This window comes from Oncorhynchus keta, unplaced genomic scaffold (genome assembly GCF_023373465.1).
Source record: "Oncorhynchus keta strain PuntledgeMale-10-30-2019 unplaced genomic scaffold, Oket_V2 Un_contig_2759_pilon_pilon, whole genome shotgun sequence".
In the NCBI taxonomy this organism is placed as follows: Eukaryota; Metazoa; Chordata; class Actinopteri; order Salmoniformes; family Salmonidae; genus Oncorhynchus; species Oncorhynchus keta.
In genome coordinates, this window is record NW_026285609.1 from 266,074 (window position 1) to 288,135 (window position 22,062).

The 22,062-nt window shown below is 41.8% G+C and overlaps 1 pseudogene; it reads right to left on the reverse strand.

The window, feature by feature from the left end:
• The window catches only part of LOC127922898 (fish-egg lectin-like), a 115,286-nt pseudogene that overhangs the window by 71,484 nt on the left and 21,740 nt on the right, over positions 1 to 22,062 (reverse strand).

The window sequence follows — 22,062 nt, forward strand, 5'->3', positions numbered from 1 at the left end:
TGCATTAAACAATCCATTAATTGCAGTATAAGGGTGACAGACAGTGCCCACATAAAGCTATCCAGACAGCAGAGCTTTCCTTTCTGCACCATGGAGTGAATCCTTACCACCAATACACCTGACTATCAGCGGAGCCTGGCAACCTGGTCTCAGAGAAATTAGTATTCTGTATGTAAATCCGAGACCACTATTTATTATGATATGTTACATTTCGTATGGGATGTATTCATTTGTGGATGTCCATTACCATTTTCATATATGTTACAAATTATAATTTGTATTATATGTTACTAACTTGCAAAGCGAACATTATGTTACATAGTCTGGTTAGGTGGCTAACGTTAGCTAGCTGGCTAATGTTAGATAGGCTAGGTTAGGGATTAAGTTTAGGAGTTAGGTTAAAGGGTTAGGGGAAGGGTTAGCTAAAAGGTTTAAGGTTAGGGGAAGGGTTAGCTAACATTTTAAGTAGTTGTGAAGTACCTAATAAATAGTAAGTAGTTGCAGTAGCTAATTAGCTAAATTGCTAAAGCTAGCCGTGATGAGATTCAAACGCGTTATACGCCCACCCATCCACCCAGACTTAAGTAATCATGTGTCAAACCAAACCTAACATATCATACTAAGTTGAGTGTCCCAGACTTACGTTTATGAGACCAGGCTGTGCATCGTCTGGCAGCAATACAGTTAATTCGGCATAATTCACTGCATTTTATTAAAACAGCTGATATGGCAGACTTGCTTAAATAAATATGGTTTCTACGGATTCCTGGTGGATTTGTGTAACTCGATAATCACATTCTGCGTCAATAATAGTGAATGCCGACATGAGTTTAGGCTTTTGAACCATACAAACATTATTACATTTATGTTCAGTAAATTCATAATGTTTATTCTGATCATTAGCAAACGATCTGTGACGAGGTAGGCCTATTCCTTTAGTACTTCCAAAATGGACACCGCCAGAAATTCAGATGTTATTTCAGCAATGTGATGAGTCCTTAACTTCACTCTTCTTTATATATACACACACTCACAGACAGCGCATTGAGCAAACAAAACAACCCTTGCCAAATCAACTGGAATTACATGGGTCTGTTAATGAACCTTTTGTTGATAACAAATATTTGAATGGAAAGAGACTGTCACTGGCAAACATGGTTACAGACCCAACAACGAACGGTTTTCCTCCCCCTCTTCGTCTGAAGAGGAGGTGTAGCAGGGATCGCACCAAAATGCAGCGTGGTTAGAGTTCAACATGTTTAATCAAGACCATGCACGAGAAAACAACCAAATACAAAACAACAAATGTGAAAACTGAAACAGTCCTATCTGGTGCAATGACACAAAGACAGAAGACAACCACCTACAAAATACCCAAAGAACATGGCTGCCTAAATATGGTTCCCAATCAGAGACAATGATAGACAGCTGCCTCTAATTGAGAACCAATCTAGGCAACCATAGACAAACAAAACTACCTAGAAAGGAAACAGCCCCATAAACATACAAAACCCCTAGACCTGACAAAACACATAAATCCCCGTGTCACACCCTGACCTAACCAAAATAATAAAGAAAACAAAGATAACTAAGGCCAGGGTGTGACAACAACATGGTATATTGTCACCTCCTCATGGTTACAGACCCAACAACATTGTATAGTGTCCGCTCCTCATGGTTACGGACCCAACAAAATTGTATAGTGTCCCCTCCTCATGGAGAAAAACACCTGAGCTAATTATAATACACAAAGTAAGCAAAACAATTAAATGCATCATTGCGACACCACCTAAAATAATGAACAAGATACTAATGAGATAGACCTATATATACACAATATAACAATTGAGATGTACAAAATACAATATAAGTAAAAAGTTGTGGATAAGAGGGAAGCCATTTTGTTTAAGACATTATTGAGCGAGGGTAACGTTCGTTGTCGGTGGAAGAAGGTGAGGACCAATGCGCAGCACGTGTGCATCTTTTTAATAAAGTAAACTGAGCACTGAATAACAAAACAACAAAGAAACAACCGGAACAGTTCTGGCTGGTGTAGACACACAAAGACTGAAAACAACCACCCACAAAACACAATCGAAAACAGGCTACCTAAATATGGTTCTCAATCAGGGACGACAATTGACAGCTGCCTCTGATTGAGAACCAAACCAGGCCAAACACAGAAATAGACAATTATAGAAAAACTAACATAGATAATCCACCCAACTCATGCCCTGACCATACTAAAACAAAAGACAAAACAAAGGAACTCCGGTCAGAACGTGACAGCGAGTTTAAATGGACGTAGTTGATATGCCTATTTGTTTCAGCACTTTTGAAATGGACAGCAACAGAATGGGCCGATCTTACTGTATTCTCCCTATACACCAAGTCAGAACCATAGGATAAATAACGGGGGCATAGAAGCAGACAATAAAAGCGCTTATGATGATGATGACAGTTCTCTAAAACAGGCAATTGGCTACAAGTGCACCACCCATCATTTTCATATCTCCCTGGCATACTAATTTAATTTTTAATTAATTTTTTATTTTACCTTTATTTAACCAGGCAAGTCAGTTAAGAACATATTCTTATTTTCAATGACGGCCTGGGAACAGCAGGTTAACTGCCTGTTCAGGGGCAGAACGACAGATTTGTACCTTGGCAGCTCAGGGGTTTGAACTCGCAACCTTCCGGTTACGAACGCTCTAACCACTAGGCTACGCTGCCGCCCCTAATATATGCAGCAGTTTACAATAAATATTTGTGGACACCATTGTTGTGCTGTGCTCACTTGAACAGGAATGTGGCGTGGTAGTCCCTGTTGTGGGCAAATTTTGTCATTAAAGTCTGGCATTCTCTGGATGAAGTCATGCTGGATTGATGCATGGCCAATGATTTCAACCTTTTCTGGCCCATAATGTTGCATGTGAATGTTTATCCTTTTAAGCTTGATAATGAGACCCTTTCAGACAGATGTTCTCAACCCTTAAACCCAGACTTGGAGCACACACCCTCTCCACCGAATAGCAGGCAGGGGAAGCAAAATAGTCGTTGCTTTGCGGCACTTGCAGTTTGCCACCGATTCCTTACAAACCACTCATTGTTGAATTTGCGATTTCCGACTTCTTGTGTAATGTTTATGTCCAATGGCCGATGAGCACAGAGATGTTTTATTCATAATGTATCTTTATATGATAAGGATTGAAAATGATTTCCCAGTAGATTGGCAATGTGATTCATAATGATGACTGCTTGTCTATCTAGCTATCATGCTAGCTAAGATTTTGAAAGTATGATGTTGACATGATCAGTCGAATCAAAGCTACGGTATAACTTGTTTTGACATAATTTTTATCTGAACCAAACATAGACATCTATGACTGGTTTAGATTTATGTTTGGACCGGACTAAAAACCAACTTCCGTGGACATAGAAATCAAGGCCGGTCCAGACAGGACCAAAAAAAGGTGTCCAAAAGGTGTCTGCATTTATCCGTGTTTACTGGGGTGTAGCCTACAGTGTCGCCTGAAACAGCGTTTTATGAATGGCCATCTATATGGTAGGCCTACCATTGTGAAACACCAAAAAAAGAACATCAGGTCCAACAGGACCAAAAAAAGACGTCCAGAGGACATTGGCGTCTGCCCGTGCTCACTGGGGTGTAGAGTACCATGTAGGCCATCAAAGGAAATGTATAAATAATGTGTTAGGCCCACCGTTTGTAAAACAGGCTGTTGTGTCATACATTTTATCTCCTGCCTGTAGGCTACAGAAAAGGCTATATACTATTTCTACCATATACTATATCCAGGTACGGGATCAAGCGCGTGAACCAACATTTTTTATGGGCTTAATCATAGAATTACATATACAGTCCCTAAGGATCTCTGTGGGCCTAGTCAAAAACATTTTTTATTTAAGTTATATGTTTAAATATGTTACATTTTAATGTGGCATAAACATAACATATCAATATTTTTTTCATCTGATTGTCAAACTATAATTTCAAAGGGCTCCTTCATAGGCCACCCGCACATGTTTATCCACTTGCAAGATATTTCCAGCCTCCAAATAGTGGTGAGTGGATAGATACATCTTTTACACAAAACACCAAAAAGTTTAATGTCAAATTTGGCTACTGTCACGAGGGAAGAATTTATACGTCCACTGCTGTTGCTGCGTGTTTCGGTGCCGGCCACTCATCTCTGCCTTGGCAAAATGTCAATGTTCTCGTTGAACCACATCTCGCCTTTCATTTGTCATGTCTCTAACATGCGGTAATCATAAAAAGTTGTGTAATAGGCTAGAGTTTTTGTGAATGGCTCATGTCTCACCCTGGCTCTATCTGCTACATCATTTATTTTGGTGGAGCGTCACAGCAATGCCAACAGAGGGGCCGCTGGGAATGAACAAGCAAAATATTTTGTACCCCTGCCTTATCACAGGTCGACATCAGTGCTCACCTAAAAAGCCCATGTGCCACTGGTTGAGAGCAATTGTAAGTGTTTTTGGGCAGAATTACATGAGGGTTTCTTTTCGCCCTTATGTGTAGTTAAAAGACAATTCTGAGTGTAAACAGCTCATTTACATTTTCAGGCAACTGATCCAATCTTCAGGTAACCAAAAAATACTCCTGACTTGCCCGATGGGCAGGTGCCTTTCAGACTTTAATGTAAATATCCCTGATGTGCTTGAATCCATGTCTGGCTTCACCATGCAGTGCCCACATTGAGAATAAATAGTAGTGGGCAAAAACATCCATCATTCTGTATGAACAAGGCATTTGAGAATGCAATCCTTGTCATAGCTCATCATCTCTCATATTACATCATGATCATAGCTCGATCTACCATCAGTGTCCAATAACTAGGCACTCGGTCAATGTTCCAATGTTCGTAGTTCAATGTTAGATGAGGAATCAGCATCCCATAACTACACAGCATAATAGGCATCCCATAACTAGTCATCAATCAATGTTCAAATAGTTTGGTCACAGACACGACATAAACATCTTACCTAAATGTACACTTTAAAACATTTCACTTGGGAAAAGTCCAGTAAGCTTCGATATGGCTGTAATTAAAATTGGGTAATTGTTCAGCTGACATGGAATTCTCCATCAACCCAATGATTTCTGCTCAATGTAAAACAATTATGAACTTAAATATTGAAGTTTGCCTTTGCAACACAGAGAGCTGAGTTGATCAAACAAAGAGAGTATAATTTGCTGAGACTGACAACTTTACAAATCTAGGTTGGCTGAAAATACATGTCTCATTAACATATTTCCCAGTGTGCTACCACTGAAATAACAGACAACTCTTATCAATGTTGTTATCCCCTGTAGGGTTGTGATTCATTGAGGTTAAATGAAAAGCAACAGAGTTGGTTTCCTTCCCTGTTTCGGCAGCCTCCCTGAATCTCCATCCGACACTCTAAAATGTAGATGACTGCAAATTCTCTTCAAACCAGTGATAAACAAATTATTCACCAGATTTGTCAGTTGTGTTAGATCTGATCAAATGCCACTTGTCAAAACAACAGGGTTCGTGGTGCATATGCAGTTGATGATGTGTTAAATACAAGTAAATACAAGTAATCTGAGTACATTAGCTTTTCAATGGATCACAAACTATTTCTGCATATTGACTAGTGATTTTTTTTTGTACTATAAATGGAACTAACAGAAATCGTGAAAACAGGTTTGCCCTGTCTAGAATAGTGAGATTGTTGTATCTGTTTATCTGGTCTGTGGTTACTCAGAACAGCTTTCATAGAAGCCACAGTCTTGTCGTGCCTGGAGAAATAGTTATAACATTCCATTCCATTTCAACATGATACTGATACAAGAGATTGGAAAAAAACAGCGTTTTGTTTCCCTTTAAGTTGCAGCAGTATCAGTTAGGTAGCAGAGCAGTAGCAGGACAGTAGTAGTTAGGTAGTGAGGCAGTAGCAGGGCAGTAGCAGGGCAGTAGCAGTTAGGTAGTGAGGCAGTAGTAGTTAGGTAGCAAGGCAGTAGCAGTTAGGTAGCAGGGCAGTAGTAGTTAGGTAGCAGGGCAGTAGTAGTTAGGTAGCAGGGCAGTAGCAGTTAGGTAGTGAGGCAGTAGCAGGGCAGTAGCAGTTAGGTAGCAGGGCAGTAGTAGTTAGGTAGCAGGGCAGTAGCAGTTAGGTAGTGAGGCAGTAGCAGGGCAGTAGCAGTTAGGTAGTGGGGCAGTAGCAGTTAGGTAGCAGGGCAGTAGTAGTTAGGTAGCAGGGCAGTAGTAGTTAGGTAGCAGGGCAGTAGCAGTTAGGTAGTGAGGCAGTAGCAGGGCAGTAGCAGTTAGGTAGCAGGGCAGTAGCAGGGCAGTGGCAGTTAGGTAGTGGGGCAGTAGCATGGCAGTAGCAGGGCAGTAGCAGTTAGGTAGTGAGGCAGTAGTAGTTAGGTAGCAAGGCAGTAGCAGTTAGGTAGCAGGGCAGTAGTAGTTAGGTAGCAGGGCAGTAGTAGTTAGGTAGCAGGGCAGTAGCAGTTAGGTAGTGAGGCAGTAGCAGGGCAGTAGCAGTTAGGTAGCAGGGCAGTAGTAGTTAGGTAGCAGGGCAGTAGCAGTTAGGTAGTGAGGCAGTAGCAGGGCAGTAGCAGTTAGGTAGTGGGGCAGTAGCAGTTAGGTAGCAGGGCAGTAGCAGTTAGGTAGCAGGGCAGTAGCAGTTAGGTAGCAGGGCAGTAGCAGGGCAGTGGCAGTTAGGTAGTGGGGCAGTAGCAGTTAGGTAGTAGGGCAGTAGTAGTTAGGTAGCAAGGCAGTAGCAGTTAGGTAGCAGGGCAGAAGCAGTTAGGTAGCAGGTCAGTAGCAGTTAGGTAGCAGAGCAGCAGCAGTTAGGTAGCAGGGCAGTAGCAAGGCAGTAGCAGTTTGGTAGTGGGGCAGTAGTAGTTAGGTAGCAGTGCAGTAGCAGTTAGGTAGCAGGGCAGTAGCAGTTAGGTAGCAGGGCAATATCAGTTAGGTAGCAGGGCAGTAGCAGTTAGGTAGCAGAGCAGTAGCAGTTAGGTAGCAGGGCAGTAGGAGTTAGGTAGCGGGGCAGTAGCAGTTAGGTAGCAGGGCAGTAGCAGTTAGGTAGCGGGGCAGAAGCAGTTAGGTAGCAGGGCAGTAGCAGTTAGGTAGCAGGGCAGTAGCAGTTAGGTAGCGGGGCAGTAGCAGTTAGGTAGCGGGGCAGTAGCAGTTAGGTAGCGGGGCAGTAGTAGTTAGGTAGCAGGGCAGTAGCAGTTAGGTAGCGGGCAGTAGCAGTTAGGTAGCGGGGCAGTAGCAGTTAGGTAGCGGGGCAGTAGCAGGGCAGTAGCAGTTAGGTAGCGGGGCAGTAGCAGTTAGGTAGCGGGGCAGTAGTATTTAGGTAGCAGGGCAGTAGCAGTTAGGTAGCGGGGCAGTAGTATTTAGGTAGCAGGGCAGTAGCAGTTAGGAAGCAGGGCAGTAGCAGTTAGGTAGCGGGGCAGTAGCAGTTAGGTAGCGGGGCAGTAGCAGTTAGGTAGCGGGGCAGCAGCGGTTACGAAGTTAATCATTAGCGAGGAACCAGAAAAGCCTGGTCAAGCCTCCCATCAACTCTTTGTTATACAGGTGGAACAGGAAGCCATCATTGCTTTTAAAGCAATGTGCAGGGCTATTAAAGCCCTGCAAGGGGACGATTGAAGTCTGGTGTAAAATCTCAATTTATACTGTAGATCTACAGAGACATCATGAGAGCTACTGCAGCCGTCCTATTGGTCCTCTGTCTCCTGGTCATCAGTCACGGTAAGTTACCATCATCTGAAACATGCTTGATCAACTTGGAATTGATCGAGATTCTATTGGTGCAATCTACCCATATGTCTTTGTCTCTATAGCATGGGACTGTCAGGAGCAAGTGGAGATCAAGAATCTGATGCAGATTGATGTAGCCCTTGCAAGTGGTTGCAACGGACACAATTAAAATGTCCTACTTCCCGGTAGATGAGAAATGGGTCTGCCTGCCTGGTTCCCTGAAGCATATCACTGTGGGACCAGCAGGGATCTGGGGTATCAACAAGGCAGACTTAATCTACAAGTACAGTGCCTTGCGAAAGTATTCGGCCCCCTTGAACTTTGCGACCTTTTGCCACATTTCAGGCTTCAAACATAAAGATATAAAACTGTATTTTTTTGTGAAGAATCAACAACAAGTGGGACACAATCATGAAGTGGAACGACATTTATTGGATATTTCAAACTTTTTTAACAAATCAAAAACTGAAAAATTGGGTGTGCAAAATTATTCAGCCCCCTTAAGTTAATACTTTGTAGCGCCACCTTTTGCTGTGATTACAGCTGTAAGTCACTTGGGGTATGTCTCTATCAGTTTTGCACATCGAGAGACTGACATTTTTTCCCATTCCTCCTTGCAAAACAGCTCGAGCTCAGTGAGGTTGGATGGAGAGCATTTGTGAACAGCAGTTTTCAGTTCTTTCCACAGATTCTCGATTGGATTCAGGTCTGGACTTTGACTTAGCCATTCTAACACCTGGATATGTTTATTTTTGAACCATTCCATTGTAGATTTTGCTTTATGTTTTGGATCATTGTCTTGTTGGAAGACAAATCTCCGTCCCAGTCTCAGGTCTTTTGCAGACTCCATCAGGTTTTCTTCCAGAATGGTCCTGTATTTAGCTCCATCCATCTTCCCATCAATTTTAACCATCTTCCCTGTCCCTGCTGAAGAAAAGCAGGCCCAAACCATGATGCTGCCACCACCATGTTTGACAGTGGGGATGGTGTGTTCAGGGTGATGGGCTGTGTTGCTTTTACGCCAAATATAACGTTTTGCATTGTTGCCAAAAAGTTCAATTTTGGTTTCATCTGACCAGAGCACCTTCTTCCACATGTTTGGTGTGTCTCCCAGGTGGCTTGTGGCAAACTTTAAACTACACTTTATATGGATATCTTTAAGAAATGGCTTTCTTCTTGCCACTCTTCCATAAAGGCCAGATTTGTGCAATATACAACTGACTGTTGTCCTATGGACAGAGTCTCCCACCTCAGCTGTAGATCTCTGCAGTTCATCCAGAGTGATCATGGGCCTCTTGGCTGCATCTCTGATCAGTCTTCTCCTTGTATGAGCTGAAAGTTTAGAGGGACGGCCAGGTCTTTGGTAGATTTGCAGTGGTCTGATACTCCTTCCATTTCAATATTATCGCTTGCACAGTGCTCCTTGGGATGTTTAAAGCTTGGGAAATCTTTTTGTATCCAAATCCGGCTTTAAACTTCTTCACAACAGTATCTCGGACCTGCCTGGTGTGTTCCTTGTTCTTCATGATGCTCTCTGCGCTTTTAACGGACCTCTGAGACTATCACAGTGCAGGTGCATTTATACGGAGACTTGATTACACACAGGTGGATTGTATTTATCATCATTAGTCATTTAGGTCAACATTGGATCATTCAGAGATCCTCACTGAACTTCTGGAGAGAGTTTGCTGCACTGAAAGTAAAGGGGCTGAATAATTTTGCACGCCCAATTTTTCAGTTTTTGATTTGTTAAAAAAGTTTGAAATATCCAATAAATGTCGTTCCACTTCATGATGGTGTCCCACTTGTTGTTGATTCTTCACAAAAAAATACAGTTTTATATCTTCATGTTTGAAGCCTGAAATGTGGCAAAAGGTCGCAAAGTTCAAGGGGGCCGAACACTTTCGCAAGGCACTGTATGTGGCCGGTAACTGGGTGCAAGCTGCAGGTTAGTGGAGAGCATTACTACATATTTATCCAGAGGACACCTGATTCCACAAACACATATATTTTTGTCCTCCCACTAGCCGGAATCAACTCCTTGCACATCTCGACAGCCAATACATACATACCTGTTGCTAGTCAAGAACTTGTTTGGTTCCTCTCACCTTTGTGATCTGTTCCTTCTCACTCCATCTGACCTGTGACCTGGGCCGAATTCCTCTCTCCTCCTTAATCCACGCCTGTCCTCCCTTATCTGTGACTGAAACCAGACATTTGCCCTGTGCCCTTAGGATCCATGAGATTCAACAATAACATGTTTGGACAGAATGTAAACTTTCTTCATTCCCATGTCTCAGTCAACAAAGTTCTAAACACCTACAGTACCAGTCAAAAGTTAGGACACATCTACTCATTCAAGGGTTTTGCTTTAGTTTAACTATTTTCTACATTGTAGAATAATAGTGAAGACATCAAAACTGTGAAATACCACATATGGAATCGTGTAGTTACCAAAAACAAATCAAAATATATTTAATATTTTAGATTCTTCAAAGTAGTATCACATAGTTATCCAAGATGGCAACTCGCCTCACCCAATGTGATATGGATACGCATTTTTTTTTAGACCTTACAGCTAGAACCTCCATCAGAAGCTAGCCATCAGATGCTAATCAGCTAATTAGCTACTAGCCAGTTAGTCATTGTTAGCCACGGCTAGTGGCCTTTACCTCTAGCTCAGACACCAGACGCTTTTACCTTGGATAATACCCGCCAGTCTGCTCAGTGCAATATCAACCCTGAGAATATTGGACTGCTTTTCTCCACCATTACTCCAGATTACACCATTACTGGACCATTACTCCAGATCACCACAGCTAGCTAGCTGCTACCGACTGGCCCAGCCCCGAAGCTAGCCTTTGAGCCAAGCCCATCTCCCGGCCTGCCCAGTAGACCCTATGATCACTCGGCTACACAGCTGATGCCCCCCGGACTCTTCATTAGCACGACTAGAAGCCACTACATCGCTGGATTCCTGCCGTAAGCTCTGAACCTTTGCATCGGCTCATCGCAACTAGCTAGCTTCTACCGAGTGGCTATAGTGGCTAACACCCTTGTCCCGAAGCTAGTACCAGTTAGCCCCGAGCCAGGGGCATCTCCCAGCTAGCAAACAAAATTACTCCAGCTAAAATACCTCTTTTGCCAATTGGCCTGGACCCTTTGTCGACACGGAGCCCCGCCGATCCATCACGTCTGGTCTGCCGACGTAATTTCGTCCGATGTTCCCTCAATCGGCCCTTGTCAGACATCGGTGAAGACGCTTCTGCTAGCCCTGGCCTGCTAACCTTTATGAACGCTGTGTCTCCCGCTTGCTAGCGTAGTAACGACTTCCCTGTTTCATTTATTGCTGTTCACTGGACCCTATGATGCCTGGTTCCATAGCTGATGCCTGCTGGACTGTTCATTAATCACAGTACTCCATTTTGTTTATTTTGTTTACCTGTCGGCCCCAGACTTCGAACTCAGGCCCTGTGTGTAGTTAACTGACCCTCTCTGCCCATTCATCGCCATTTTAGCTGTTGTTGTTGTCTTAGCTGATTAGCTGTTGCTGTCTTACCCGTTGTTGTCTTAGCTTACTCTCCCAATCAACACATGTGATTGCCTTATGCCTCGCTTTATGTCTCTCTCTAATGTCAATATGGCTTGTATACTGTTGTTTAGGGTAGTTATCATTGTTTTATTTTACTGTGGAGCCCCTATCCCCACTCAACATGCCTCAGATACTGCTTTTCCCCCCACAAATGGGGTGACCTCAACTAGCACCTCCAGAGATGCAACCTCTCTTATTGTCACTCAATGCCTAGGTTTACCTCCACGGTACCCGCACCCTACCAAACCCCTGTCTGTACATTATGCCCTGAATATTTTCTACCATGCCCAGAAATCTGCTCCTTTTATTCTCTGTCCCGAACGCAATAGATGACCAGATTTGATAGCCTTTAGCTGTAAATCAAATCAAATGTATTTATATAGCCCTTAGATCAGCTGATATCTCAAAGTGCTGTGCAGATACCCAGCCTAAAACCCCAAACAGCAAGCAATGCAGGTGTAGAAGCACGGTGGCTAGGAAAAACTCCTTAGAAAGGCCAAAACCTAGGAAGAAACCTAGAGAGGAACCAGCCTATGAGGGGTGGCCAGTCCTCTTCTGGCTGTGCCGGGTGGAGATTATAACAGAACATGGCCAAGATGTTCAAATGTTCATAAATGACGAGCATGGTCAAATAATAATAATCATAGTAGTTGTCGAGGGTGCAACAGGTCAGCACCTCAGGAGAAAATGTCAGTTGGCTTTTCATAGCCGATCATTGAGAGTATCTCTACCGGTCCTGCTGTCTCTAGAGCGTTGAAAACAGCAGGTCTGGGACAGGTAGCACATCCGGTGAACAGGTCAGGGTTCCATAGCCGCAGGCAGAACAGTTGAAACTGGCAGCAGCAGGCCAGGTGGTAGTCAGGTAGTCCTGAGGCATGGTCCTAGGGCTCAGGTCCTCCGAGAGAAAGAAAGAAAGAAAGAAAGAGAGAAAGAGAGAATTAGAGAGAGCATACTTAAATTCACACAGGACACCAGACAAGACAGGAGAAATACTCCAGATATAACAGACTGACCCTAGCCCCCTGACTCATAAACTACTGGAGCATAAATACTGGAGGCTGAGACAGGAGGGGTCAGGAGACACTGTGGCCCCATCCGATGACACCCCCAGATAGGGCCAAACAGGCAGGATATAACCCCACCCACAATGCCAAAGCCCAGCCCCCACACCACTCGAGGGATATCTTTAACCACCAACTTATCCTCCAGAAGACAAGGCAGAGTATTGCTCACAAAGATCTCCGCCACGGCACAACCCAAAGGGGGCGCCAACCCAGACAGGAAGACCACATCAGCGACTCAACCCACTCAAGTGATCAACAGATGGTAATACTATCTGTAGATCATCTATATGAAACTATATAAATAAAGTGTGACCACATTCACCTTTAGTCCTTGATTAACACCTTTTCATCATATATTATATTAACAGATTTTTTTTTTTATATATATATATATTTTAACCTTTATTTAACTAGGCAAGTCAGTTAAGAACAAATTCTTATTTTCAATAATGGCCTAGGAACAGTGGGTTAACTGCCTGTTCAGGGGCAGAATGACAGATTTGTACCTTGTCAGCTCAGGGATTCAAACTTGCAACCTTTCAGTTACTAGTCCAAGGCTCTAACCACTAGGCTACACTGCCAACCCAGATCTCATATATGTGTGCGTGCGTACATGTGTACGTGTTTTCCTGCCTTCTCAGGACCCCAACGTCCAAACAATTCACCTGAATGTTCTGACAAGGTAGGAAAACAATAACTTTTTACAAACACACAACATGGGGGTGTAGCAGGAAGATCGGAATGCCATGAACCCAAAGGTTGTGAGTTCAAATCCCAGGTAAGGACATGTTGAATAACAATTACTGAATAAATGAACATGAACAATGTAATCATGGACGTCAGATATATAAGTTGATAACGTTGTCTGTAAAAAGCACTTTGTGTGTGTAACCAGTTGCTCATGCTTTCTTTGTTAGATGCCCAAATAATAGTTGAACAAACATAGACAAGTTGAGCAAACACAATTTTGGGCCAACGAAACATTAAGTTCTGCTAACACTTTATCTGAAAAGTTGAGTAAACAAAAAAAAGCCTTACTTAATAATAAATAGTTGAAACTACTTAATGTTTTTACTGTGTATATTTGACGGTCTCCCTAACATTTAGGATCTCCTTTAAACACAAACCTCACCCCTTTCTTCAGCACAGAGACGGCATCACAGCCAGTAAACCAGAGAGCCATGTCTCAATGTGCATGCACATGAAGCATGTGAGAGCAAAATTACAAGATTATATTATAAGTATTTTAATGCATCAAATAGTTGTTTTATGCAACAGAATAGAGGATTCTTATAACTATTGTGTGTGTGTTCTACTGAGGATGGGCCTCTGGGAGATAACACTGACAGGAGATTTACCATGTCTTTTGGGTGATAAAACCTAAGGAGACAGAATTCAGAAGCATGAGTTAATGTTTCTGATCTAGATGGTACCAGGGAGAGATGGCTCTGGGCCAGACCCTGGTCTCTACACAAAGATAACTGTTTTTACAGCAGATACTGTCTGCTGTGAATTATAAGTGTCTTTCACACAAATCTTAACCTTGTGACCCTTTCTATGTAGGTTGACAGGGGTGTATCTTGGCTATAAAAGACCTTTGTACTTTTGTCTCGGGGCTCTCAACAAATCATCTGAGGGTGATTCGTCGACCAGCCAACATTATCATAGAGCACTTAAATCAATTCACTTTATATGTGTGTGTTGTATTGACCTGCTCCCTTATTAATAAGTGAATAAAGATTTAGTTTAAGTATAACTCTGACTTGTGTGATAAGTTTTTCTCCTCATTTGATAGTAAAGAAATTAGCCACCACAAGCACATGACCTAAGACTTGGGCCATCTTTAGGTCATCTCCTCGTCCGGTTTCACCATGCAGTGCACACAATAATAGTAATAAATAATATTGGATTTAGTTTATATATCGCTTTACATTATAAAATAGAATCTCAGTGCTCGAAAAGCAAACAGGAACAACAAATGACAAAACATGATCCTCTCATGTACAGCTGTCTGAGGGGTTGTAGTGCTAGTCTTTTTACGCTGATCTAAGATATATTTTGCAAAGTCAGGTTTATCTTTTGAGTCTCAAGTTGGCCAGCCATTGGTCACTTGAAATTAGAGAGCTCACATGCTATTACAGTGTCCAGACGTTTTGTTTGTGAGAATCTTTCATTCTAAAATGTATTTCTGGAACTATGCCTTTCCTGTTAATGGTGTGCTGGAAATGTTTTATGTTTGTGCTTTTCTAATAACTCATTTCTGTGTCCTATTCATGTGCTTTTCTAATAACTCATTTCTGTGTTCTATTCATGTGCTTTTCTAATAACTCATTTCTGTGTTCTATTCATGTGCTTTTCTAATAACTCATTTCTGTGTTCTATTCATGTGCTTTTCTAATAACTCATTTCTGTGTTCTATTCATGTGCTTTTCTAATAACTCATTTCTGTGTTCTATTCATGTGCTTTTCTAATAACTCATTTCTGTGTTCTATTCATGTGCTTTTCTAATAACTCATTTCTGTGTTCTATTCATGTGCTTTTCTAATAACCATTTTCTGTGCTCATGCAAGTGACTGACTCAATGAATTCTCACGATCAGTATCTGCTATTTAGCAGTACGCCCAGACCTTTGCTTTGAGAAGACATTTTGCTACACTCACAATAACATCTGCTAACTATGTGTATGAGACCAATACAATTTGATTTGAAAGATCTCATTTTCAAGGTCTCAGTTTAGAGAGAAATAAGCCTTGTGAGGTGTTAGTCTGTCACATGTTATGAACCAGTATTGGTCTGTCACATGGTATGAACCAGTATTGGTCTGTCACATGGTATGAACCAGTATTGGTCGGTTACATGAATGAAACAAAATGTTAATAATTGATTAATTATGCTAAATCATGCAAATATAACTTGTCTGTGTATAGTCATATATAAGACAACTGTTTGACACGTGTACCCTGGTGCATTGAGATGTTTGGAATCTCCATCACGCTGATCAGAAAGGATGATTCATTTAAGATTGGTTTTGAGTGTCCCTGGTGGTAATATCTACGACATGGTGATGAATTTCCACTACAATAGTTCAGAGATTTTATTGGAAAATAATACATTTTTACTCTCACAAAATTGACACCAGCATAATTGTCACGTACTGACCATAGAGAGCCCTTGGGGTTCTCTATGGTGCAATAGGTCAGAGTGTGACTAGGGGGTGTTCTAGTCTATGTTGGTGTGAGTATGGTTCCCAATTGGAGGCAGCTGATGATCGTTGCCTCTAATTGGGGATCATACTTACTGTGGTCCTTTTCCCACCTGGGTTTGTGGGATATTGTTTTGTTTTGGTTCAGTGCTATGTGCGCTACGAACTGCACGTTAGTTTATTCTTTGTTGTTTGTTGAAGGTTCACTTTAATAAATATGTGGAACTCTACTCAAGCTGCGCCTTGGTCCGCTCATTATGTATACGATGAACGTGACAGAATATCTCACCACTACAAGACCAAGCAGCATGCCATGGAGTTAAAGGAGAGCTGGACATTGGAGGTAATAATGGGTGGATGCGAGTCACCAAGGAGTATAGGAGGACAGCGACGCCGCCAGGGTCCGCGGCCACAGAAACCCCAAGATATTTTTGGGGGCACAAGGGGTGGTCGGCCGAGGAGAGAGCCAGAGACCGTCTGGGAGTCGGTGGAGCAGTATAGGGAAGGATATATGTTTATTTTACCTTTATTTAACTAGGCAAGTCAGTTAAGAACAAATTCTTATTTTCAATGACGGCCTAGGAACAGTGGGTTAACTGCCTGTTTAAAGATAATAATTAAATAATTCCACTCTGAAACCATATAATTGTCTGAAATGTATTAGAATCATAAAACTATAATCTGATGTGTGTAGTTTTAGTCAGAATTAGAACAAGGACATTTTGTTCCTTGTTAGTATGTAAGCAGGGTGCAAGTGGGAAACAAATGATAAGAGGAGCTATCGACAGACGAGCTGTACTACTGTGTTCCTTACAGGACATTCTGTCTCCACGGGTGGAGGGGAGAAACTGTTAGGCTTGCAGAAAATTATGAAACGTTTTGCAGATTAAACAATGTATCTGTGTAGTGGAAAAACACAGACTGTCTAAATCAGGCTTAGTTTACGATTTGAACTTGTTTCTGGGTATTATAAAAGACTGGGTTTTTATAATGAACTTCGGAGTGCTCCCGTGAATAAACATTTTGACTATTGTAAGCTGGGACTCTTGTCTATTTCATTCAACCATAATCTTACAAACTCTGGGTTGCAGACTGAGTAGATTAATTGAAGTTTATGAACATTGATAACGAATTCTCATAACAATTTGGTCCTTCAAGCCGGATTCCAATACCTGTCCCTGTCGTCCGAATGTAACACGCCGAAAACCGTGCACGGGCGGGTTGTTGACCCTTAAAATAAAGACCTGTCCCCTGACATTTGGGTTCCATAACAGGCTGGTATATTTCTAAGGTCAACAGAGACAGTGACGGAATCCAACCAACATTTCTTTCCCCAGCCTACAAGATAAGGTCAGTAAATCGTTATTCACGAATTTGGGGGAATATTTTAAGACATCTTGGACTTGATATTCTAAACACCTAGAATTAATAGAGGATAGGAACTTAGGTATTCTAAACAGATTCACTGAGACGGTTTTTACTTTGTGTATTAACAATATCGATAAGATATCAGGTCCGCAAAGGCCTGAGGTACATATGCACTACCATAAATAAAACTTGCTTAATAATTGAGGGCTGTGAGAAAAGGCAGAGAGGTTATTAACAAGGCATATAAAATAGGTGCTGTGAGATAGGATGGTGACTTTGTGCAAATAGGATAACTTAATAACCTCTTGGTGTTAGGGGGCAGTATTTTCATTTTTGGAAAAAAAGCGTTCCCATTTTAAACGGGATATTTTGTCAGGAAAATGTGCTAGAATATGAATATAATTGACAGCTTTGGATAGAAAACAGTCTAACGTTTCTAAAACTGTAAAGATATTGTCTGTGAGTATAACAGAACTGATGTTGCAGGCGAAAGCCTGAGAAAAATCCAATCCGGAAGTGCCCCAGGTTTTGAAAGCGCTGCGTTCCAATGACTCCCTATATGGCTGTGAATGTACCAACAACGCTTTCTACGTATTCCCCAAGGTGTCTACAGCAGTGTGACGTAGTTTTACGCATTTCTGTTGAAGAATAGCCGTATGGGGGCACATTGCGTAAGTGGTCACATGGTGGCTCTGAGAGAGATTCTCGCGTAAAGTGCAGAGGTAGCCATTACTCCAATCGGTCCTAGAGAAAAAGGAATTGTCCCGACGGATATATTATCGAATACATATTAGGAAAACGCCTTCAGGATGGATTCTAAACAACGTTTGCCATGTTTCTGTCGATATTATGGAGCTAATTTGGAATATTTTTCCTGTTGTGGTGACGCAATTTCCAGGCGATTTCTCAGCCAAACCCGAAGAACAAATGGAGCTATTTCGCCTACAAAAATAATATAAAAAATGAACTTTGGCTGTCTACCTGGGAGTCTCGTGAGTGAAAACATCTGAAGTTTATCAAAGATAAACAATTTAATTTGATTGCTTTTCTGATTTCCGTGACAAGTTTGCCTGCTGCTAGCAAGGCATAATGCTATGCTAGGCTATGATAAACTTACACAAATGCTTGTCTAGCGTTGGCTGTAAAGCATATTTTGAAAATCTGAGATGACAGGGTGATTAACAAAAGGCTAAGCTGTGTTCCAATATATTTCACTTGTGATTTTCATGAACAGGAAGATTTCCTAGGAAGATTTATGTCCATTGCGTTTGCTAATTCGTGTCAGATGATGATAACGTTCCCGTTCACGGGCTGGGCGTCACTACAGGTTAAATGGTTAATTAACATGTGGTAAATTGACCATAGATCCGATTCAAAAGACATACCTAAATAAAGTCCTAAATTGAGGAGAGGAGAGGATATAAAATAGGGTTTGTGAGATAGGAGGGAAATTCTATGCGAACAAGATAACTTAAGTTGTTCATTAACATGTGGTGAATTAACCATAGATCTGATTCAAAAGACAATACTGAAATAAAAAATATAGCGGGGTGAGATACAAGATTTTTAACGAGTCAAAAGTCACAAGGAACAAGGGAAAAATAGGCTGCTAACTAGGGCCATGTGAGACATAATGTCCGATTGAAAGACACCTCTATAGATACATTTTCAAGACAGGAAAAGCACACATAGGTTAAGAGATACACATAGATTGTGAGCATATAGTGGGAGCACACACATAGGGAATAGTGACATACACATCAATTGTGAGACACATAGATTGTGAGAAGAGATCAGAGTTTTAAAAGCACATACACATAGATCGTGAGAAGAGATCAGAGTTTTAATAGCACATACACATAGATTGTGAGAAGAGATCAGAGTTTTAAAAGTACATACACAGAGATTGTGAGAAGAGATCAGAGTTTTAAAAGCACATACACATAGATCGTGAGAAGAGATCAGAGTTTTAATAGCACATACACATAGATTGTGAGAAGAGATCAGAGTTTTAAAAGCACATACACAGAGATTGTGAGAAGAGATCAGAGTTTTAAAAGCACATACACATAGATTGTGAGAAGAGATCAGAGTTTTAAAAGCACATACACAGAGATTGTGAGAAGAAGCAGAATAACAAGGAAAGGTAATTGAATAACATGGGTAGTAAATCCTCAAAGAATGTCCCGGAATTAACCGGGTAAATCTAATGCCCAAAATTGCGAAAGAAGTACAAATTTGAGCGACGTCTAGATGTAGAAAAATTTGAATGAATGATAAAGTAGATATACATAAAACGTGTAGATAGTGAAGGGAAACAGCAGGTCGAGGGTTAGATACCTGGCTGTCTGAAGCCTGGAAAAGAAGGTAAGAAGGCAAGTGTAGAGAGGGCGAGAGAAAGTTACAAGAAGGATATCAGCAGGTGAAAAATGATGTGCGTGTGAGACCTAATAACTTATTAAAAGTCACAATAGTAATTATTCCTAAATTCTGAGTAGGAGATAGAGTGGCAAAAGTCAAGAGAGGAAAGGAAAAGAGAAGATAAGGGGACATGCAGAGAGAAAGAGAGGCAGAGACAACGAGAGAGAGAGAGGAAGAAGAATCATTGCCGGAGAAATGCCTGGACCTTTAAATTAGGGCTATTTTGGGGGAATTGTCTCGGTAGTACGATTGTCTCAATTTTAGAGCTATAATTATTGCCTACCATGCGGGAGACCCGGGTTCGTATCCCAGCCTATGCACCAATTGACTAAAATCTGTGTTTCTGATTGTAATTCAACTATTGATATGTTTTTCCTGGAAAGATTTGGTTGTTAGTGTTTGTTTAAGATATAAACTGAACATTTCAATAGCTTGTTTAGGTTCAATTGAAAGACTAATTCATTCTAAATAATAGCGAGACGATTACGATGTAATACATTGTCTTTTGCCTAAATGGTCTGCTGGAATAACGTATTGAGAATGGAGTCATATTTAAATGACTGAATTATAGAAGAGACAGTTACCTAAATCTAATGAATTCTAAATAATAGTGGAGAGATTTTAGTGATTTACATGTTACTTTTAAGTCTTGGACATTTCATAAGGGTGAAGCCGAAAGAGAAGGGAAAGTTGTAAATTTGGTTTTACTCTTACGATAGAGGTAAGGCAGAACGTTGTTTGAGTAGGGGTTATGTTTTCACCTACTGGGAAGAATAAAATCCAAGATGGCGTAGCAGTCAGATGCATTTGTCCTTCGTCTTGTTGTGTCCCATGTATATATATTTTTATATATTTTTCTTTGCATCTTTTTATATTTTTCAAAACCCTTACTTCAAAATATTCTCCTGCAACCCGCCTCACCCAATGTGGTGTGGACCTGCTTTTTCTCTAATGTATTTTTCTTTGCCTCTGGAATTACTGGAATCTCTCCAACATAAACTAGCTCGCTAACTAGCCAGCTAACGGTCATTAGCTAACCTCTAGCTCGAAAAGCTCTCGCCAGTTTGTACAACACGATTCAACCAGAGCATACCGGACCTATTTTTGTCTCCATATCCCCGGATTCCTATCGCAAGCTCTGAACCTTCTCACTTTCCGACCTTCGCAGCTAACTTCCCCTGAATGCTAGCTGTCTAGAGCACAACGGACTGTTGGATTACGAGGCCCATCGAATACATTCCGAAGCCACTAGCTAGCAGTCAGCTATCCTTTGCTAGCGGTCATCAGCTATCTTTATCCCGGACAACTCTCGCCAGTCTGTACAGAGCGACTCAAACCAGAGCTAGTCGGACTTATTCTTCTCGATATCTCCGGATTCCTACCGCAAGCTCTGAACCTATTTTATTTTTTTACATTTTTATTATGATATTTAAAACATTTAAAAATCCACCTGGAATTATAGCAGCTAATGACCCCTGGACGCACAGCCGCTAATCTGCGGCCTGCTAGCTATCTAAAGCACATTGGACTGCTGGCTTAATTAAGAGGCCCTTCGGTCATGTTTCTTCGGCGACCAGACATATTTTGCCAATTGGCCTGGTTTACCACATGGAGCCCTGCTGATCCGTCCGTTGATGTAACTTCACGAGGGGACCACAACAGACTTCCCTCCATTGTGTCATCCCTCTAAGGCCTTTCTGTTAGCCTGCTAGCCCCGTGCCACGCACTGGACTTGTATGATCACCCGGCTACGCATGCCTTTCCCTAAAGTCACCATGCTGTGTCGATTGCTGTTCTGGTTTGTAACTATTGTTTTATTTCACTGTAGAGCCTCTAGCACTGCTCAACACGCCTCGGCTAACAATTTAGTTCCACCCCCCACACACGCAGTGACATCACCTGGTTTAAATGCTATTTCTAGAGACAATATCTCTTTCATTATCACTATATGCACAGGTTTACCCCCACTGTATTCACACCCTACTATACCTTTATCTGTACATTATGCCTTGAATATATTCTACCATGCCCAGAAATCCGCTCCTTTTACTCTCTGTTCTGAACGTACTAGGCGTCCAGTTCTGTTAGCCTTTAGCCGTACCCTTATCCTACTCCTCCTCTGTTCCTCTGGTGATGTAGAGGTTAATCCAGGCCCTGCAGTGTCTACCTCCACTCCCATCCCTCAGGCTCTCTCATTTGTTGACTTATGCAACTGTAAAAGCCTTGGTTTCATGCATGTTAACATTAGAAGCCTCCTCCCTACGTTTGTTTTATTCACTGCCCTAGCACACTCCACCAATCCGGATGTCCAAGCCGTGTCTGAATCCTGGCTTAGGAAGACCACCAAAAACCTTGAAATTTCCATTCCTAACTATAACATTTTCCGACAAGATAGAACTGCCAAAGGGGGCGGTGTTGCAATTTACTGCAAAGATAACCTGCAGAGTTCTGTCTTACTATCAAGGTCTGTACCCAAACAATTTGAGCTTCTACTTCTAAAAATGAACCTTTCCAGAAACAAGTCTCTCACCGTTGCCGCTTGCTATAGACCAGTACGCACACTTCTGACAGAATCTTACACCCACCATGGAGTCAGCAGGAGCAGGTACCCCGGTCAGAGGTGTCCAGGAACGCGTCCAGGAACACGA